This window comes from Grampus griseus (assembly GCF_964374135.1).
Source record: "Grampus griseus genome assembly, chromosome: 11".
Lineage (NCBI taxonomy): Eukaryota > Metazoa > Chordata > Mammalia > Artiodactyla > Delphinidae > Grampus > Grampus griseus.
In genome coordinates, this window is record NC_139005.1 from 102,428,424 (window position 1) to 102,445,977 (window position 17,554).

The following is a 17,554-nucleotide window of genomic DNA, read 5'->3' on the forward strand; positions in this document are numbered from 1 at the left end:
GGGGCTCCCTTTTCTGATTTTCCTGTTTGATTTTCAGCCATGCTGGTAGCCCTGAACTCTGGCCTCTTTCCTCCTTGCTCTCCTTCTGACAGAGATCGTGTTCCCTCCAGTTTCTGCATGTTCTTGATTGGTCTCTGGTACCTCCAAATACTTGTTTTTATTTTTTATTTTTTAAAATTAATTAATTTATTTTGGCTGCATCGGGTCTTCGTTGCCACACGCGGGCTTTCTCTAGTTGTGTCGAGCTGGGGCTACTCTTTGTTGTGGTGCACGGGCTTTTCATTGTGGTGGCTTCTCTTGTTGTGGAGCACGGGCTCTAGGCATGTGGGCTTCAGTAGTTGTGGCATGTGGGCTCTGGAGCGCAGGCTCAGTAGTTGTGGCGCACAGGCTTAGTTGCTCCGTGGTGTGTGGGATCTTCCCGGGCCAGGCCTCGAACCTGTGTCCCCTGCGTTGGCAGGTGGATTCTTAACTACTGTGCCACCAGGGAGGTCCTAAATATACTCTTAAAATAATGCATTACTTATAGTTATGTAAGTAGTAAAAGAATGAAGTTATGGATACTGCGAATTAATGATTTATCTCTGTGGATAAAGGGAGTTGAATAGGTTGTCAATTCTTCAGTGTATTAGAAACAATTTATTTTTTTTTAAAGTAGGCGGCATATGTGAGCAAATGGTAACATTTATTAAATCCCAATACATGGATATTTGTTATATTCTTCTCTGGACCTTTTTATATTTTAAATTTTTTCATAATTCAGAATAAATAAAAATATGTAAAACTAGATAATTATAGTGTGTTGATTCTCTGGAAGTGCTCTTGTGAGAGCACTGAGGAAGGACTCAGTGACCTGACAGAAGTGGTTTTTGGTGAATTTCGGACTTGAGGAGCAGACAGGAATTTGCCAGGTAGGAAGATGTGACGAAGGGTTTTCCAGGCAGAGGGGACCCAGGTGCCAAGGTGTCAGCTGTATTTAAGAAGCAGCATATTTAAGAAGCAGTGGGTGCTGGTGTGGTTGGGGAGGTGGGTGGGGATGAGGAAAGAGAACTGAGACTGTGTTGAGTGGTGGCCCCACTTAGCGTGGCCTGGTCGAGGCTTCCAGTGTGCCCTCTGTTCCCTTTTCCTCTTTTTCTGCCTTTTTTTGGATTAAGAGTATATTTATGATTCTGTTTGGGTCTTCGTATATCTCTCATGTCTCTAACACGTCTAATATTTCCTCTAGGTTTTTGAACATACGGAGTACGGTTACAACAGCTGCTTAACTGTCCTTGTCTATTAATTTTATCATCTGTGTCTTTTCTAGGTTGATTATGGTTTGTGTTTTCCTGCTTCCTTGCATGTCTGGTCATTTTTGATTGGATGCCAAGACACTGTGACTTTTATCTTGTTGGATGCTGGGTATTTTTGTATTTCTATAAATATTCTTGACCTTTGTTCTGGAATGTTGTTAAATTACTCAGAAACAGTTTGATTCTGTGGGTCTGGCTTTTAGGCTTTGTTAGGTGGGACCAGAGTAATGTTGAGTCCAGTGTTGAGTCACTTTGCCCCACCACTGAGGCAAAAGTCTACTGAGTACTTTGTCCAATGCCCCGAAATTAGGAAATTTTCCACTGTGACTGGGAGGAAGAGTAACTCTCCTTGGCCCCGTGTGAAATTGGAGGGTGGTTCCCACTAATCCCTGGCTTGGATGCCTTTCTTACACACTTCCGTTGATCAGTACCTGGCTGGAGCCCACAGATCCTCAGCGCTGTCTACGACTCTGTCCCTTCCAGTGCTCTGCCTGTGGACTCTAGCGCCTTGGCCTTCCTGGACTCCCAGTGCTGTTTCTTCGCCTCGGGGGACTGCTGGACCCCACCTGGTGTCTCTGCTGTTACCCAGAACTACTTGTCAGGCAGGAGGCTGGGCAGTTAAAGGACTCCTCTTGTTTCCCTCCTGTCAGGGATCACTGTTCGTCACTGCAGGATAGCCAGTGTCTTGAAAACCATTTCATTTGTAAATCTCGTCCCTGTTATTTCGTCTTGGCCAGAAGCAAAAGTATCAAAAACAGGTATTTGAATGAAGGTATTAGGAAGCATAGAAGATAGTGATGGGACCTATGAGAATGCTGACCCCTTTCTAGTTCGGGATGCCTGGGTGGGAGAGCAGAGGTGGCCTTACCTGGGTGGACATGAAGGGAATTCATGTATTTAGGGAAGGAGGTGGGGATAGGGCTTGGGAGAAAGGTGTCACAGGAGAACCAGGCTACAGAATGAGATCCTGAGGGCCTGCTGAGAAGAAGAACCCGCGGGGTCTGGGCTGGAGGACACTGGTGACAGAACGCTCGTACCTGCAGTGGGAGGACGTGGGAGAGGGTGACGCCGCCAGGGAGTGCAAGCACGGGGAGGATGCTCAGAATTTGTGCCCGCTGAGGAGAAGGTGTCACTCATCCCCTGGCTGCGTGTCCGCCGTGATGTCCCGGCTGCTCCGGGTTTCCTCCAGCTCAGACTAAGTAGAATTGGTTAAGAACATGTATGTTATAGAAGCACTGGTTCAAAGTCAGAATGTAGAGGTCTTAGGGCCCTTACAGAGATACTTCCTCATTTTGAAACTGTGTATAAAGTGCTGAAAAGCCAATTTTGAATTATTTAGCTTAATAATTTTGAAATGTTAGATGTGCCAACTTTAAAAGTAAAACAGCCAGTTATTTTACCAGCAAAATGGGTTTCTTTGGGAATAGCAGAGAGTTGCAATTCAGCACAAGCAAGCAATAGCAAAAGCCATAGGCAGGTCTCACGAACAAAGCAGAGGAAGGTTACTTTGTAGAGAAAAAGGAGGAAGTTGGGAGGGGCTATTTTGAACAAAAGTCCATTGGAGGAAAGTGAGAGTTCAGGGTGGTGATGGTTTCTCACTGGCTGAGTTGCTGGGCAAATGGGAAACCTTCCTCCATGGGGGTCTGTGGTTGAGGCTGAGTAGCAGTGGGTGAGGGCTCCCCTTCTGGCCTCCTGACTCTATTGTAAAGGAAGTTTCCTTTGTTCCGTTTCACAGATGTAAAAAGATTTTCCTATTTTAGGAGATAACACTGACTTATTCCTGGCTTAGTAGCACAACTTCGAGTTCCTTTTTTTTTGCTTGACTTTTATATGAAATTTTAAAATACACAAATGTACAGAAAACATAATGAACACCCACGTACTCATCTCCCAGCTTTATCAGTGATTGGTACTTTGCCAGTTATTATTATTATTTTTTAATCTGTCCCTTTTTCTCTCACACTTTTTTTTTTAATGTTGTGAACTGTCTATTTTTTAAAAAAACATCATTATTGGAGTATAATTGCTTTACAGTGTTGTGTTAGTTTCTGCTGTATAATAAAGTGAATCAGCTATATGCATACGTATATCCCCACATCCCCTCCCTCTTGCGTCATATCCCCACATCCCCTCCCTCTTGCATCTCCCTCTCACCCTCCTTATCCCACCCCTCTAGGTGGTTACAAAGCACTGAGCTTATTATCTCCCCGTGCCATGCAGCTGCTTCCCAGTAGCTATCTATTTTACGTTTGGTAGTGTATATATGTCAGTGCCATTCTCTAACTTCGTCCCAGCTTACCCTTCCCCCTCCCCATATCCTTAAGTCCATTCTCTATGTCTGTGTCTTTATTCCTGCCCTGCCCCTAGGTTCTTCAGAACCATTTTTCTTTTTAGATTCCATATATATGTGTTAGTATGTGGTATTTGTTTTTCTCTTTCTGACTTACTTCACTCTGTATGACAGACTCTAGGTTCATCCACCTCACTACAGATAACTCAATTTCGTTTCTTTTTATGGCTGAGTAATATCTCTCTCACACTTTTAAAATTTGTTTGGTTCTTGTGTTTCGGTGGAGTGTTTTAAAAGTAAATCCAAGAAATAATGTCATTTCATCCATGAATACTTCACTTTTTCTCTCTAACAGATAAGCGAAGTTTTTATTTTTAAAAACATAGTGGTCATGTCACTTTTACAACTAAGAGATTTACAGTAATGCCTTAATACCATCTTATACCAGTCCATATTCAGATTTCCCCAATAGCTTCAAAAATATACTCTTCGAGTTGATTCATTTTAATTGGACCCAAACAAGATCTAAATATTATATTTGATGATTAGGTCTCTTAGGGCTCTTATATTCTAGAACAGTCACCCCTCCTATTGCTAAAGTATAATTTTCAAAAGGTAAAATCATTGGGCTTCCCTGGTGGCACAGTGGTTAAGAATCCACCTGCCAGTGCAGGGGACACGGGTTCGAGCCCTGGTCTGGGAAGATCCCATATGCCACGGAGCAGCTTAGCCCGTGCGCCACAACTGCTGAGCCTGCGCTCTAGAGCCTGCAAACCACAACTGCTGAAGCCTGCACGCCTAGAGCCCGTGCTCCGCAACGAGAAGCCAACTGCAATGAGAAGCCCGCGCACCGCAGCGAAGAGTAGCCCCCACTCGCCGCAACTAGAGAAAGCCCGCGCACAGCAACGAAGACCCAATGCAGCCAAAAAAATAAATTAAAAAAAAATTAATTTTTTAGAAAAAGGTAAAATCATGACTTCCATGCAAATACAGAACGAACAGTCCTGTGCTCTGCTGGTCTGTGTTGTTTTTTTTAAAATAAATTTATTTATTTTATTTTTTAATTTTTTTGTCTGCGTTGGTTCTTCGTTGCTGCACGCAGGTTTTCTCTAGTTGTGGTGAGCTGGGGCTGCTCTTCGTTTTGGCGCGTAGGCTTCTCATTGCGGTGGCTTCTCTTGTTGCAGAGCACGGGCTCTAGGCGCGTGGGCTTCAGTAGTTGTGGCGCACGGGCTTAGTTGCTCTGCGGCATGTGGGATCTTCCCGGGCCAGGGCTCGAACCCGTGTCCCCTGCATTGGCAGGCAGATTCTTAACCACTGCGCCATCAGGGAAGCCCCCTGGTCTGTGTTTTTGTTGCATGCCTTGAAGTCAGTCCTTTCGCCAAGGAGTGCTAGTCACGTTATTTGGAAATGGTGTTAGGGATCACACCTGGAGCACTTTGGAGCACTTTTCTTCTAGAAGTTGTGATGGATCATCAGTGAGCCGTCCAGTCATCTTGTGACCGGGATATGTGTCTCTTGATAGTTATAGTGTGTAGGCATGAAACTAGACAACTTCACAGAGGTCCTTCTCATGTCCTTAAATTCCAACCATTGAGTTAGTTAACCAGATTTAAAGTGGGTGTGTATCATTGGTACCAATGTCTGTAGAACAGGCATGGACAAGGGAGTTTTTAGATCCTTAATCATGAAATGTTCTGATAATTTAAATACTGAGTAAAGCTAATGATTTTTGTTTTCCTTTTCCCTATCACTTTGGTGAGTTAACTTTACAGAAGTAGAACTTAAAATAAGTTTTTTTCCTCTTATTTTTCAGGTGAAGAGATTATAAGTCTACTGAATGAAAAAATTTTTCTTAAAGTTGCATATACTCCAAGAGAAAATCCCAAATGTTTTTATATTTTGCCTAAATACAAAATTTAAACAAGGAGTTTCCCCAGAAGGTAAGATAATTGTTTTTGATTCTGTTTTATTGTGTAATTTATGCAAATATACTGTATAAGGGGACATTCCAAGATGGATGACAGCACGAATTTTAGTTTTGAAGATGTGCATATAGTGTCCTGACTTTTAGGGATTCTTGACCCTCCTGTGTCTGGTTTTGAGATGCTGTGTTGTGGAAAAGTTACTTGGTCTCTCCAAGCCAAAGGGTAATCCAAATAAAACAGGGACAGTCATGCATATGTAGTGAGGAACATGCCGTGTCTCACCCGTGGGGAATAGGTGAGATAGGCTTATATGTGTCATGGCCGCCATCAGAACACATTCCAAGTAGAAGCTGAAAAGGGGGGGAGGGGCTTGTGCCTCCAGCTGTAGTAGATGCCCCTAAAAGGTTTGCCCATTGCAATCTGATTAGATGCTGGATAAATTACAGTAGGTGCAACTTCCTGGGAGCACTTCGGTGCTTAAAAATTAAGCTAACTCTTCAAAAGCCAAAAGAGAAAAAGAAAAGAAAAGAAACAGTGAGTATTATGATAGCACTCTTTTGCCCCTTGCTGAAGAGAAGATAAATCCTTTTCAGAGCAAAGCATACTCAGTGTAGGCCCTCGGGATTTCTGTAGATAATGTTTAAGCAAGCTTCATTCTATATTCAGGACACACACCATTGTGAGGAGTTGGCAGGTTAGATACCCCAAGGTCTGCAGGTATTGGATAATCAGATGCAGTATATATAATAATGTATGAAATTTTTGAAGAAATACAAAATAGAATAAAAATCAGTAACGAAAACCAAGGGATCAAAATGATTCCAAGTAGAACTTTCAGAAATGAAAAATAAGTTGAAATTAAAAACAATATATGTGAATTAAATAAACTAAACATGGCTGAAGGCAGAATTAGTGAACTGGAATATATACCTGAAGAACTTATCCAGTGTGCAGCATTGAGAGATGGGAGATGGAAAGTGAGACTAGAGAAGTGGAGGGTAGGATAAAAGTGTGCTGTGACTGTGTAGTTGGAATCCCAGGATGGAAAGGTGGGGAGAAGGAGGAGAGGCGCTATTCAAAGTGTTAATAGTGTTGGCTTTTCAGAAACTAAGAGAGAAATCTGTAGCTTTAGGAAGCACACTATGTCCTAAACAGTATAAGGAAAAGGAAACCCACACCCATACACTGAAAAAGACAAAAAGACCTTAAGCCAGAGGCAAAAGAGAGATTACCTACAAAGGAGTGTCTGTTAGGTTGGCGATGGATGTCTCATTAGCATGAATAGAGGCCACTAGAGAGTGGAGTAAGTCCTCAAAGTGATGAGAGAATATAAACTTCAGTACAGAATTGTGTATCAGGTATATTTTACAGAAAAACATCAGTGTTTTTATGTATTTGGTAATTGTTAGGCTAGATTATTTGGACTACCTGCTATCCTCCCATCCCCCACCCTGTGGAAAACAATTAAAATTGTTGGATTAAAGAAAAAAATCAAGGGCTTCCCTGGTGGCGCAGTGGTTGGGAATCCGCCTACCAATGCAGGGGACACGGGTTTGAGCCCTGGTTTTGGAAGATTCCACATGCCATGGAGCAGCTGAGCCTGGGTGCCGCAACTACTGAGCCTGTGCTCTAGAGCCCGTGAGCTACAAGTATTGAAGCTCGAGCGCCTAGAGCCCGTGCTCCACAAGAGGAGAAGCCGCTGCAATAAAAAGCCCGTGCACTGCAACGAAGAGTAGCCCCCGCTCTCCGCAATTAGAGAAAAGCCTGCACGCAGTAACGAAGACCCAGTGCAGCCAAAGAGAAAAAAAAAAAGAAAAGAAAAAAATCAGAAAAACTGACAATATTGCAAGGAAGTTTTAAACCAAAATATAACAAAGGAAGAACCCAGAAAGGTAATTTAAACACCATAGGATGGAATCTGCCTTTGCCTTAAGGACATTTGCTGATTTGGACAAAGTGGGGCTTTGATTTCTGAGTCCTTGCCGGCCTCTGAAGTGAAGTCCTCTCAAGGTAGAGAACCTAAAGGGGGCCCTCCTCATATTAAATGGGCTCTGAAAGTCTGTACCCTCAGAGGCAGGGTGAGCTAGAAGCGTACCTGCCTAACTCCATCTTTGCCCCCAGCTTTTTACTAAATGTAGCAGGAGAAAAGGGGGAGAGTTATGGCTATGGATCGGCCTTTGGGAGGATTTGTAGCCCAGGTTCATATTACTTCGTAGCTCAGGGAAATGAAGCATGAATTTAAGGTTTTCTGGTTTGGTAATGCCTTCAGGCAGCAATGGGACCAAACATAAAACCTCTCTGGAGGAAGTTACCATCATCCTAAAATGCAGAAAACACCTATGACTATTTTTTAAGGATGTTGATTAGCACACAGACAAAACTGGACAAGCACACAAGGGAATAAGGCACCATGCACGAAAACCAGTAGAAACAACCCTCCCAAGATTTTAGATTTGGGGATTATCAGAAACAGACTATTGGGACTTCCCCGGTGGTCCAGTGGTAGGACTCCACGCTCCCAGTGCAGGGGGGCCCAGGTTCTGATCCCTCGTCGGGGAACTAGGTCCCACATGCATGCTGCAACTAAGAGTTTGCATGCCGCAACTAAGAAGTCTGCATGCCACAACTAAGAAGTCCGCATGCTGCAACTAAATATCTCTCGCGCAGCAACTAAGACCCGGTGCAGCCAAAAATAAATAGTAAATAAATAAGTATTTTAAAAAAAGAAACAGACTATTAAATAAGCATACTCTTTATTTTTATTTACTTATTTTAAATATATTTATTTATTTATTTTTGGCTGCACAGGTCTTCATTGCTGCGCACGGGTTTTCTCTAGTTGCGGAGAGCGGGTGCTACTCTTCGTTGTGGTGTGTGGGCTTCTCATTGCAGTGGCTTCTCTTGTTGTGGAGCACGGGCTCTAGGTGCACAGGCTTCAGTAGTTGCGGCACGTGGGCTCAGTAGTTGTGGCACACGGACTTAGTTGCTCTGCCATGTCCCCTGCATTAGCAGGTGGATTCTTAACCACTGCGCCACCAGGGGCGTCCTGTGGCTATTCTTTTCACTTCTGATTTTAGATTTTTATTCACCTGTTCCTCCCACCCCACCCCCTTCTTTTTGGTCCCCCCCCCCGCCGCCACCCCCAGTGGACTGTGCCCAGTATAGACATGGTCTTGTTTGTTGTTTGACTGATTGTGCAAGTATCCGCTGCTCTCCATGGATTCACATTGTCGCTTTTTTCCAGACCAATAGAATTCCAGTGGTGTGTTGGTAAATGTTTAATATCTGGCTCTCTGGGAGAGTCAAAAACCTCCTGGCCACGGGGCTTCCATGGTGGTGCAGTGGTTAAGAGTCCGCCTGCCAGTGTGGGGGACACGGGTTTTTATCCCTGGTCCAGGAAGATCCCACATGCCCCAGAGCAACTAAGCCTGTGAGCCACAACCACTGAGCCTGCGCTCTAGAGCCCGCGTGCCGCAATTACTGAAGCCCACATGCTCTAGTGCTCGAGTGCTGCAACTACTGAGCTCACGTGCTGCAACCACTGAAGCCCACGTGCCTAGAGCCCGTGCTGCACAACAAGAGAAACTACCAGGTTGAGAAGCCTGCGCACCGCAATGAAGAGTAGCCCCCGCTCGCTGCAACTGGAGAAAGCCTGTGCGCAGAAAGGAAGATCCAATGCAGCCAAAAATAAAAATAATAATAAAAAAAAATTTTTAAAGTCAAAACCAAAAACCAAACAAAAGCACAAAAACCTCCTGGCTTGTAGCATTTGTCGATTTCTACAGTGCTAATGCTTCTGTCATGTCCAACGTGAGCTACCAGTGTGATGCCACTTGAAGGTGGCACCGGGAGAGGCTCACGGTCAGCTCCCATGAGCAAGTGAGCCCGTGCTCTGTGGCAAGGTGACCTTGTCTCTGTTTCCTTCTCTCCTTTGCAGTCAGGAGACTGAGGAGAAAGTGTGCCAGCCCCTGTTCTGGGCTCCTCATGGGGTAGCTCAGTTCAGCCTCACAGCAGCTCTACGTGGACGGCGCTCCTGGTCCCCCGTTTACAGGTGAGGACGCCAGGGCACAAGAGGTCACGTCACACAGCAGAGCCAGGACCTCGGTTGTGAAACTTTTAAAAAGCAATTGGTCAGACAGGTATAGGCTGCATTTCAGATTCTCATTTTCTCTTAGCAACAGTCTCTACTGCAGAATGTTCTTTTCTGAAGGGCTCTGTCCAAGGACCTGCATGATCGTATGGACAGCATTTCTCTGGAAGCTGCCTTGTGTCCGATGGTTATACTAACCAGAAGAAGTAAATGAAGAGGTAGTTCAAGAGGAACTTGAAGTTCCTCTCATTTGGCTGTTGGATAAGAGTCTAGAAGATGCTGGTAATACTTTGCTTGGCATTCCAGACAGACTGTGGAGGCTGTTGTCAGGATGTGATGGGAATCCTTGTGCTGTGTTGCATCTCACATATAACCAGAGACGTCTCAAGTCAACACGCCGGTTCTGTGAGCCAGTAGCTTGTTCTAAAGATGCGCTGTCAGTGGCGGGCCTCTGGGTCATCTAGGGAAGGAAAATTAGCCTTCCTGTAGGTGAGGGCCAATTAAGAGGATGCTAGCATCTTTTTGGAGAGTAGTGCATAGTTGTTGGGATACAAGAAACGTTTGGAAGGGACTTCCCTGGTGGTCCAGTGGTTAAGAATCCGCCTTCCAATGCAGGGAACACGGGTTCGATCCCTGGTTGGGGAACTAAGATTCCACATGCTGCGGGGCAACTAAGCCCACACGCCACAACCAGAGTGTAGCCTGCTCGCCGCAACGAAAAGTCCTGAGTGCCGGAACTAAGATCCAACGCAGCCAAAAATGAATGAATGAATGAATAAATAAGTAAATATTAAAAAAGAAAGTAAAGTCATCTTGAAACGTTTGGAAAAGAACTATGCAGTATTACCTGAGTAACAGTTCTAGAACCAGTTTAAACCAGTTCCTTAGGCAGTGAAATTAGCTGCGCCTAAACCAATACCATTGCTATGAACTCTTTAAGGGATGCCACTGATGAGATTACGTATTTCTTAAAATGCACGGAAGCACAGAAATGTTGCTACACAAGAGATTTTTGGTTTAATGGCCTAGGTGTGAGCTAGTGAGGCACACAGTCAATCTAAGTGAATGACTTTGAGAGTAACCTATTTTTATTTCAGGTGTCAATGGTAATGTAAATAGAGGTTCTCAGATGCTGGTCTGTATGTAATATTGGTGAGATGAGCAAAGGTGAGCTTTTCTTAAAACTGTATTTTTTTAAAGTAAGACATAATCCTCAATCCTGATATTATGGGTTTCTTCTTTTGATATTGGAAAAGCCATTGTTGTCTGAATTGAAGGTGACTGTAGATGACAGTTTATTCTTTCCTCCTTTTTTTAAAATTTAATTTAATTAATTTATTTATTTTTGGGAAGCCCCTTTGTGTCTGCTTTTCCTTCTCTCTCTTTCCCTCCCTCCCTCCTCCTGGCTTGGGAGAGTGAAAAAGTTGGCAACCCTGTTAGTTTTCTAAATTAAAAGAAAAGAACTTGGGACTTCCCTGGTGGCGCAGTGGTTAAGAATCTGCCTGCCAGTGCAAGCGACATGGGTTCAGTCCCTGGTCCGGGAAGATCCCACATGCCATGGAGCAATTAAGCCCGTGTGCCACAACTATTGAAGCCCGCGCACCTAGAGCCCATGCTCCGCAACAAGAAAAGCCACCACAATGAGAAGCCTGTGCACTGCAACGAAGAGTAGCCCCCGCTCACCACAACAAGAGAAAGCCTGCGTGCAGCAACAAAGACCCAATGCAGCCAAAGATTAAATAAATAAATAAATTTATTGGGAAAAAAAAAAAGAAAAGAACTTAACCAGCCTGTGAAATCCCCGTGTCTTGGAACGTTGAGCTGGGCTGACTTTAGCACACAGGCCCTGGGGTAGATAAGTTGGGGCACCAGATTCTGCAGATGGGATGGGTTCTCAGAGGCCCTTGAGTGTCTTACTCTTTTTTACAGGGTGGAAATCCCGCCTAGACTTTCTCTTTTATGATTTAGGGGTAAATAAGTAGATGTTAACTTAGTTTATTCTTTCAGACTATAAAAGGTATGAATAAGTGAGTAGCATGATGATGATTATTTGGGTGAAATTTTGGTTTTATTTGTTGGTCAAGATTTGTTCTGTGTGTGCTCCGGTGCTGTCTTGTGGAACACATAAGATGTATGACCATCCCCACCATGAAGGAACCTGCGGCCTGTGGGCTGGTGTGTGCAGACCCAGGCCTGGTGTGCAGTGCTGGCATCACGCAGAGCAGCATAGTGTGGGCTCTTGGCGCATGGAGGCCGCCTCGGTGCTGCTGCGGTGAAACCAACCAGGCTACATGGGGGCCTATCAGTACTTCATTCTTTCTTATTACTGAATAACATTCCATTGTATGGATAGACCACATTTTTTAAAAATTTAATTTATTTTATTATTTTTGTCTACGTTGGGCCTTCGTTGCTGTGTGTGGGCTTTCTCTAGTTGCGGTGAGCGGGGGCCACTCTTTCGTTGCAGTGCGCGTGCTTCTCATTGCGGTGGCTTCTCTTGTGGAGCACAGGCTCTAGACATGCAGGCTTCAGTAGTTGTGGCTCACGGGCTCAGTAGTTGTGGCTTGCAGGCTCTAGAGCACAGGCTCAGTAGTTGTGGCACATGGGCTTAGTTGCTCCGTGGCATATGGGATTTTCCTGGACCAGGGATTGAACCTCTGTCCCCTGCATTAGCAGGCGGATTCTTAACCACTGCACCACCAGGGAAGTCCCTTCATTGTGGTTTTGACTTGCATTTCCCAGATGGCTAATGGTACCGAGCATTTTTTTGTGTGCTTTTTGTCCATTTGGATATTTTCTTTGGAGAAATGTCTGTTCAGATCCTTGACTCATTTTTTCCTTAATTAATTAATTTTTGGCTGCGTTGGGCCTTCGTTGCTGTGTGCGGGCTTTCTCTAGTTGCGGCGAGCGGGGGCTACTCTTCATTGTGGGGCGCGGGCTTCTCATTGCAGTGGCTTCTCTTGCTGCAGAGCACGGGCTCTAGGCACGCAGGCTTCCGTAGTTGTGGCACGTGGACTCAGTAGTTGTGGCTTACAGGCTCTAAGCTCAGGCTCAGTAGTTGTGGCGCACGGGCTTAGTTGCTCTGTGGCATGTGGGATCTTCCCAGACCAGGGCTCAAACCCGTGTTCCCTGCATTAGCAGGCAGATTCTTAGCCACTGTGCCCCCAGGGAAGCCCAGATCCTTTACTTGTTCTAAAATTTGTCTTTTTATTATTGAGTTGTAAGAGTTTTTTATATATTCTAGGTACAAGTCCTTTTTTAGATATATGATTTGCAAAAATTTTCTTTTGTGAAAACGTTCTCCCATGGTGTGGGTTGTCTTTACACTTTCTTAAAGGTGTCATTTGAAGTACAAAACTATTTTTGAGGAAGTCCAAGTTATATTTTCTATTGTTGCTTTTGGTGTCATATCTAAGAAACCATCGGCAAATACATGATTTTTTCTTCTAAGAGTTTTATAGTTTTAGCACTTAAATTTAGGTCTTTGATCAATGTTGGTAAATCTTTGTATACAGTGTATAAGTAAGGGTCTGCATTTATTCTTTCGCATGCAGATATCTAGTTGTTCCAGCATCATATATTGAAAACACTGTTCTAACCCCCATTGAATTATTTTTTCACCCTTGTCAAAAATCAGTTGACTGTAAATCTGAGTGTTTGTTTATTTATTTTTCAATTAATTAACTTATTTTTGGTTGCATTGGGTCTTCGTTGCTGCGCACGGGCTTTCTCTAGTTGTGGTGAGCGGGGGTTACTCTTCGTTGCGGTGCGCAGGCTTCTCATTGTGGTGGCTTCTTTTGTTGCAGAGCACGGGCTCTAGGGTGCGCGGGTTTCAGTAGTTGTGGCACATGAGCTCAGTAGTTGTGGCTCGCGGGCTCTAGAGCGCAGGTTCAGTATTTGTGACACACGGGCTTAGTGGCTCCGCGGCATGTGGGATCTTCCCGGACCAGGGCTCGAACCCGTGTCTCCTGCACTGGCAGGCGGATTCTTAACCACTGCGCCACCAGGGAAGCCCATGAGTGTTTACTTCTTGTCTCAATTCTATTCCATCAATCTACATGTTGTTCCTTAGGCCTGTACCACATTGTATTGTTTACTGGAACTTCGTAGTAAATTTTGAAATCAGGAAGAATGAGTCCTCCAGCATTGTTCCTTTTCAAGATTGTTTTGTGTGTTCTGGACCACTTGCATTTCCATATGGATTTTAGGATCAGCTTGTCACTGATTTTTAAAAACTATCCTTGATATATTAATTACTATGCTTTATTGTTTGGGGAACACAGTCTGCAAGATAGTGGTCTTTTGGAGTCTGTTGAGGCTTCCTTTATTGGTTTAATATGTGGTTTATATTTTTAAATGTTACATGGTGTTTTCAAAAAGAATTTGTATTCTCTGTCCTTTGGGTGTAGAATTTTGTGTCTCTTTTATAGCTTGAGGTTATTAATATTATTCACCTTTTTAACATTGCAGCTGTAAGAAATAATACAGAGATATCCCTTGTACCCTTTGTCCAGTTTCCCTCAGTGGTAATATTTGGCAGAGTTATAGTAGAAAAATCACAACCAGGAATTGACATTGATACAGTCCGCTGATCTTACTCATACTTCCTGAGTTGTATTTGTATTGTGTGTGCAGGTGTTTAGTTCTATAGTTTGTCATCTGTGTGGCTGTGTATCCACCATCAAAGACAAAATGCTGAACAGTTCCAAAGCCACGAGGATTCTATTGTTGTACTTTTACGACCACACTAATTTCCCTCTCTCCACCTACCTGCTTCTCATGCCACTAATTTGTCCTCCATTTCTAAAATTTTTCATTTCAAAAATGTTATATATAAATGGAATCATACAGTATGTAATCTTTGGGGATTGGCTTTTTTAAAAAAACAAAAAGTTTATTTATCTATTTTGGCTGTGCCGGGTCTTAGTTGTGACACAAGGGATCTTTGTTGCGGCATGTTTAGTTGAGGTAAGTGGGCTTCTTAGTTGCGGCATGCAGACTTCTTAGTTGCAGCATGTGGACTTCTCAGTTCCGGCGTGCATGCAGGATCTGGTTCCCTGACCAGGGATCAAGCCCATGCCCCCTGCATTGGGAGTGAGGAGTCTTACCCACTGGACCACGACGGAAGTCCCCAGGATTGGCTTTTTTTGCTCAGCAATAATTCTCTAGAGCAGGGGTCTCCAAACCCCAGGCTGCGGACAGGTACTGGTCCATGGCATGTTAGGAACCGGGCCACACAGCAGGAGGTGAGCGGCAGCGGGCGAGTGAACGAAGCTTCATCTGCTGCTTCCCGCCGCTCCCCATTGCTCGCATTACTGCCTGAACCAACCCCCCCACAATCCGTGGAAAAATTGTCTTCCACGAAACTGGTTCCTGGTGCCAAAAAGGTTGGGGACTGCTGCCGTAGAGACTCATCCAAGTTGTTGCACGTATCAGTAGTTTGTTCCTTTTGGTTGCTGAGTCATATTCCGTGGTATGGATGGACCACACTTTAGCGTTCATGTGTCAAGGACCATCTGGACCAATTCCAGTTTTTGACTTTTTATTTCTCTAGAATAAATGCCCAGGGCCAAGGCATTTTTCATATATGGATTTCTCTCAGTTGTTGCAATAAAGTTTATAGAAGTTGAACAATACTATAAAATGCCTCTGTCTTTGTGATGGTTATATATTCTTGTCCTATTGTCCCTTTTACTTGTTTATAACATTCTTTGCATCTCACTTTATCTTAACTTTTAGTTTGTCAGACGTAAAGATTGTGGCTCAAATTTATTTTGGTTCACATTTGCCTTGTGTATGTTTTTCAGTCTTTTCATTTCTACCTTTTTCAGTTTTTTTAAAGTGTGTCTTTTGTTGGATATTGTTTTTTAAAAATTAAATCTGAGAAAACTCTTTTGCATTGATTAGTTTATCCCATATTCAGTTGTTGAAATTATTATATTAGTACTAATTTATTTTTTAAAATTTATTTTTATTGAAGTATAGTTGATTTACAGTGTTGTGTATTAGTACTAATTTCTCCATTTTATTTCACATTTTCATTTACTAATACTTTTGCTTTTATTTCTCCTTTCCTGTTTTCCGTTGGATAGATTGTTTTGTTTTTGTTTTACGGCAGATTAAAATTACACATTCTAATTTTTTTGTGTGTGTGTGACCTCCCTGAACTTAAGATCTTTTGTCATGGGTATTTTTTCTTCTCTTCTTTTTTTTTTAAATATGTATTTATTTATTTATTTTGGCTGCGTTGTGTCTTAGTTGTGGCACACAGGCGCTTCATGGCGGCATGCGGGATCTTTAGTTGTGGCATGCTGACTTCTTAGTTGTGGCATGCGAACTCTTTTTTTTAATTTTAATAATGGTTATTTATTTATTTATTTTTGTCTGCGTTGGGTCTTTTGTTGCTGTGCATGGGCTTTCTCTAGTTGCAGCGAGCAGGGGCTACTCTTCGTTGTGGTGCGTGGGCTTCTCATTGCGGTGACTTCTCTTGTTGCGGAGCATGGGCTCTAGGCACGCAGACTTCAGTGGTTGTGGGCGCATGGGCTTAGTTGCTCCGCAGCATGCGGGATCTTCCCGGACCAGGGCTCAAACCCATGTCCCCTGCATTGGCAGGCAGATTCTTAATCACTGTGCCACCAGGGCAGTTCCACATGCAAACTCTTAGTTGCATCATGCATGTGGGATCTAGTTCCCCAATCAGGGATCGAACCCAGGCTCCCTACATTGGGAGCGCGGAGTCTTACCTACTGGACCACCAGGAAAGTCCCAGGTATTTCTTCTCTGACTTTTCAAGCTTAACAGTATCTCCGCTTTCCTTCAATAAGACAGCTACATTAGCATGCTCCTCTCCTGATTGACATGCCACAGAATTCTGACCTCCATTCTATTTTATTTAAAAATTTGATTAGTGATTTAAGGATATATTAGGATTCCTCATCACATTACTAGATAACACAAAGCTTGTTAATAGCAGTAGAACAGGGATTCTGGATGGGAGTGGTAAGGTGGAGGTTTGCTGCCACTGTGAGGAAAGCTGGTGGGATATGTGTGAAGACTGAGGTCAGGCTCCTGATGGAGAGGCAGAAGGGGGGCACTGGGCCAGGCTGTTTTTTGTTGATGTTACTGAAATCCTTTAGATTTTAAATTACAGATTATTTTATAATAAGCCTTTCCAATTTATGGATTCTTTCTGAATCTTGCACTTAGCTTCATAGCTTTTCATCAGTAATTATTTAGCCTTAACTATTTGTTTTACTGATTTCTTTCTCTCTGTCTGTTGTTGTATACAGTATGTTTTTTTTTGTTTTTTTTAATAAAGCTTTACTTTAAAAAAAATTATTTATTTATTTTATTTTTGGCTGCGTTAGGTTTTCGTTCCTGCACACAGGCTTTCTCTAGTTGCAGTGAGCGGGGGCCACTTTTCCTTGCAGTGCGCGTGCTTCTCATTGCAGTGGCTTCTCTTGTCATGGAACACGGGCTCTAGGCGCGCGGGCTTCAGTAGTTGCAGGACGCGGGCTCGGTAGTTGTGGCTTACAGGCTGTAGAGCACAGGCTCAGTGGTTGTGGCACACGGGCTTAGTTGCTCCATGGCATGTGGGATCTTCCCGGACCAGGGCTCGAACCCGTGTCCCCTGCATTGGCAGGCGGATTCTTTTTTTGTTTGTTTGTTTTTGAACTATTGTTTATTTTCTGGTTTGAATAATGCAAAATGTTTTTATTTTAAAAAATGGGCAAATGCTAAGCAGACAGAACCCCATAGCGTGAAATACATTAGTACATCTAAAGACTGTATTAAATATCTCTTTAAAAGGAGAATCAGCCCCGAATGTATGTACTATATATATCCTCAAAGCAAATTTTTTTGGAATTTAATTTTATTTATTTTTTTATACAATAGGTTCTTATTAGTCATCCATTTTATACACATCAGTGTATACATGTCAATCCCAATTTCCCAATTC

General features: G+C 43.4%; 1 protein-coding gene across 5 annotated transcripts in view; it reads left to right on the top strand.

The window, feature by feature from the left end:
* PPP6R2 (protein phosphatase 6 regulatory subunit 2) overlaps positions 1-17,554 on the top strand; it is an 84,826-nt gene that overhangs the window by 12,150 nt on the left and 55,122 nt on the right. For 4 of the 5 annotated variants that reach the window (XM_082665758.1, XM_082665760.1, XM_082665762.1 and 1 more), the window contains exons 2-3: positions 5,393-5,519; positions 9,442-9,555. The gene's annotated coding sequence lies outside the window, so the exon portion shown is untranslated. The remainder of the gene's footprint in view (positions 1-5,392; positions 5,520-9,441; positions 9,556-17,554) is intronic. The other variant, XM_082665759.1, reaches the window with a different exon arrangement.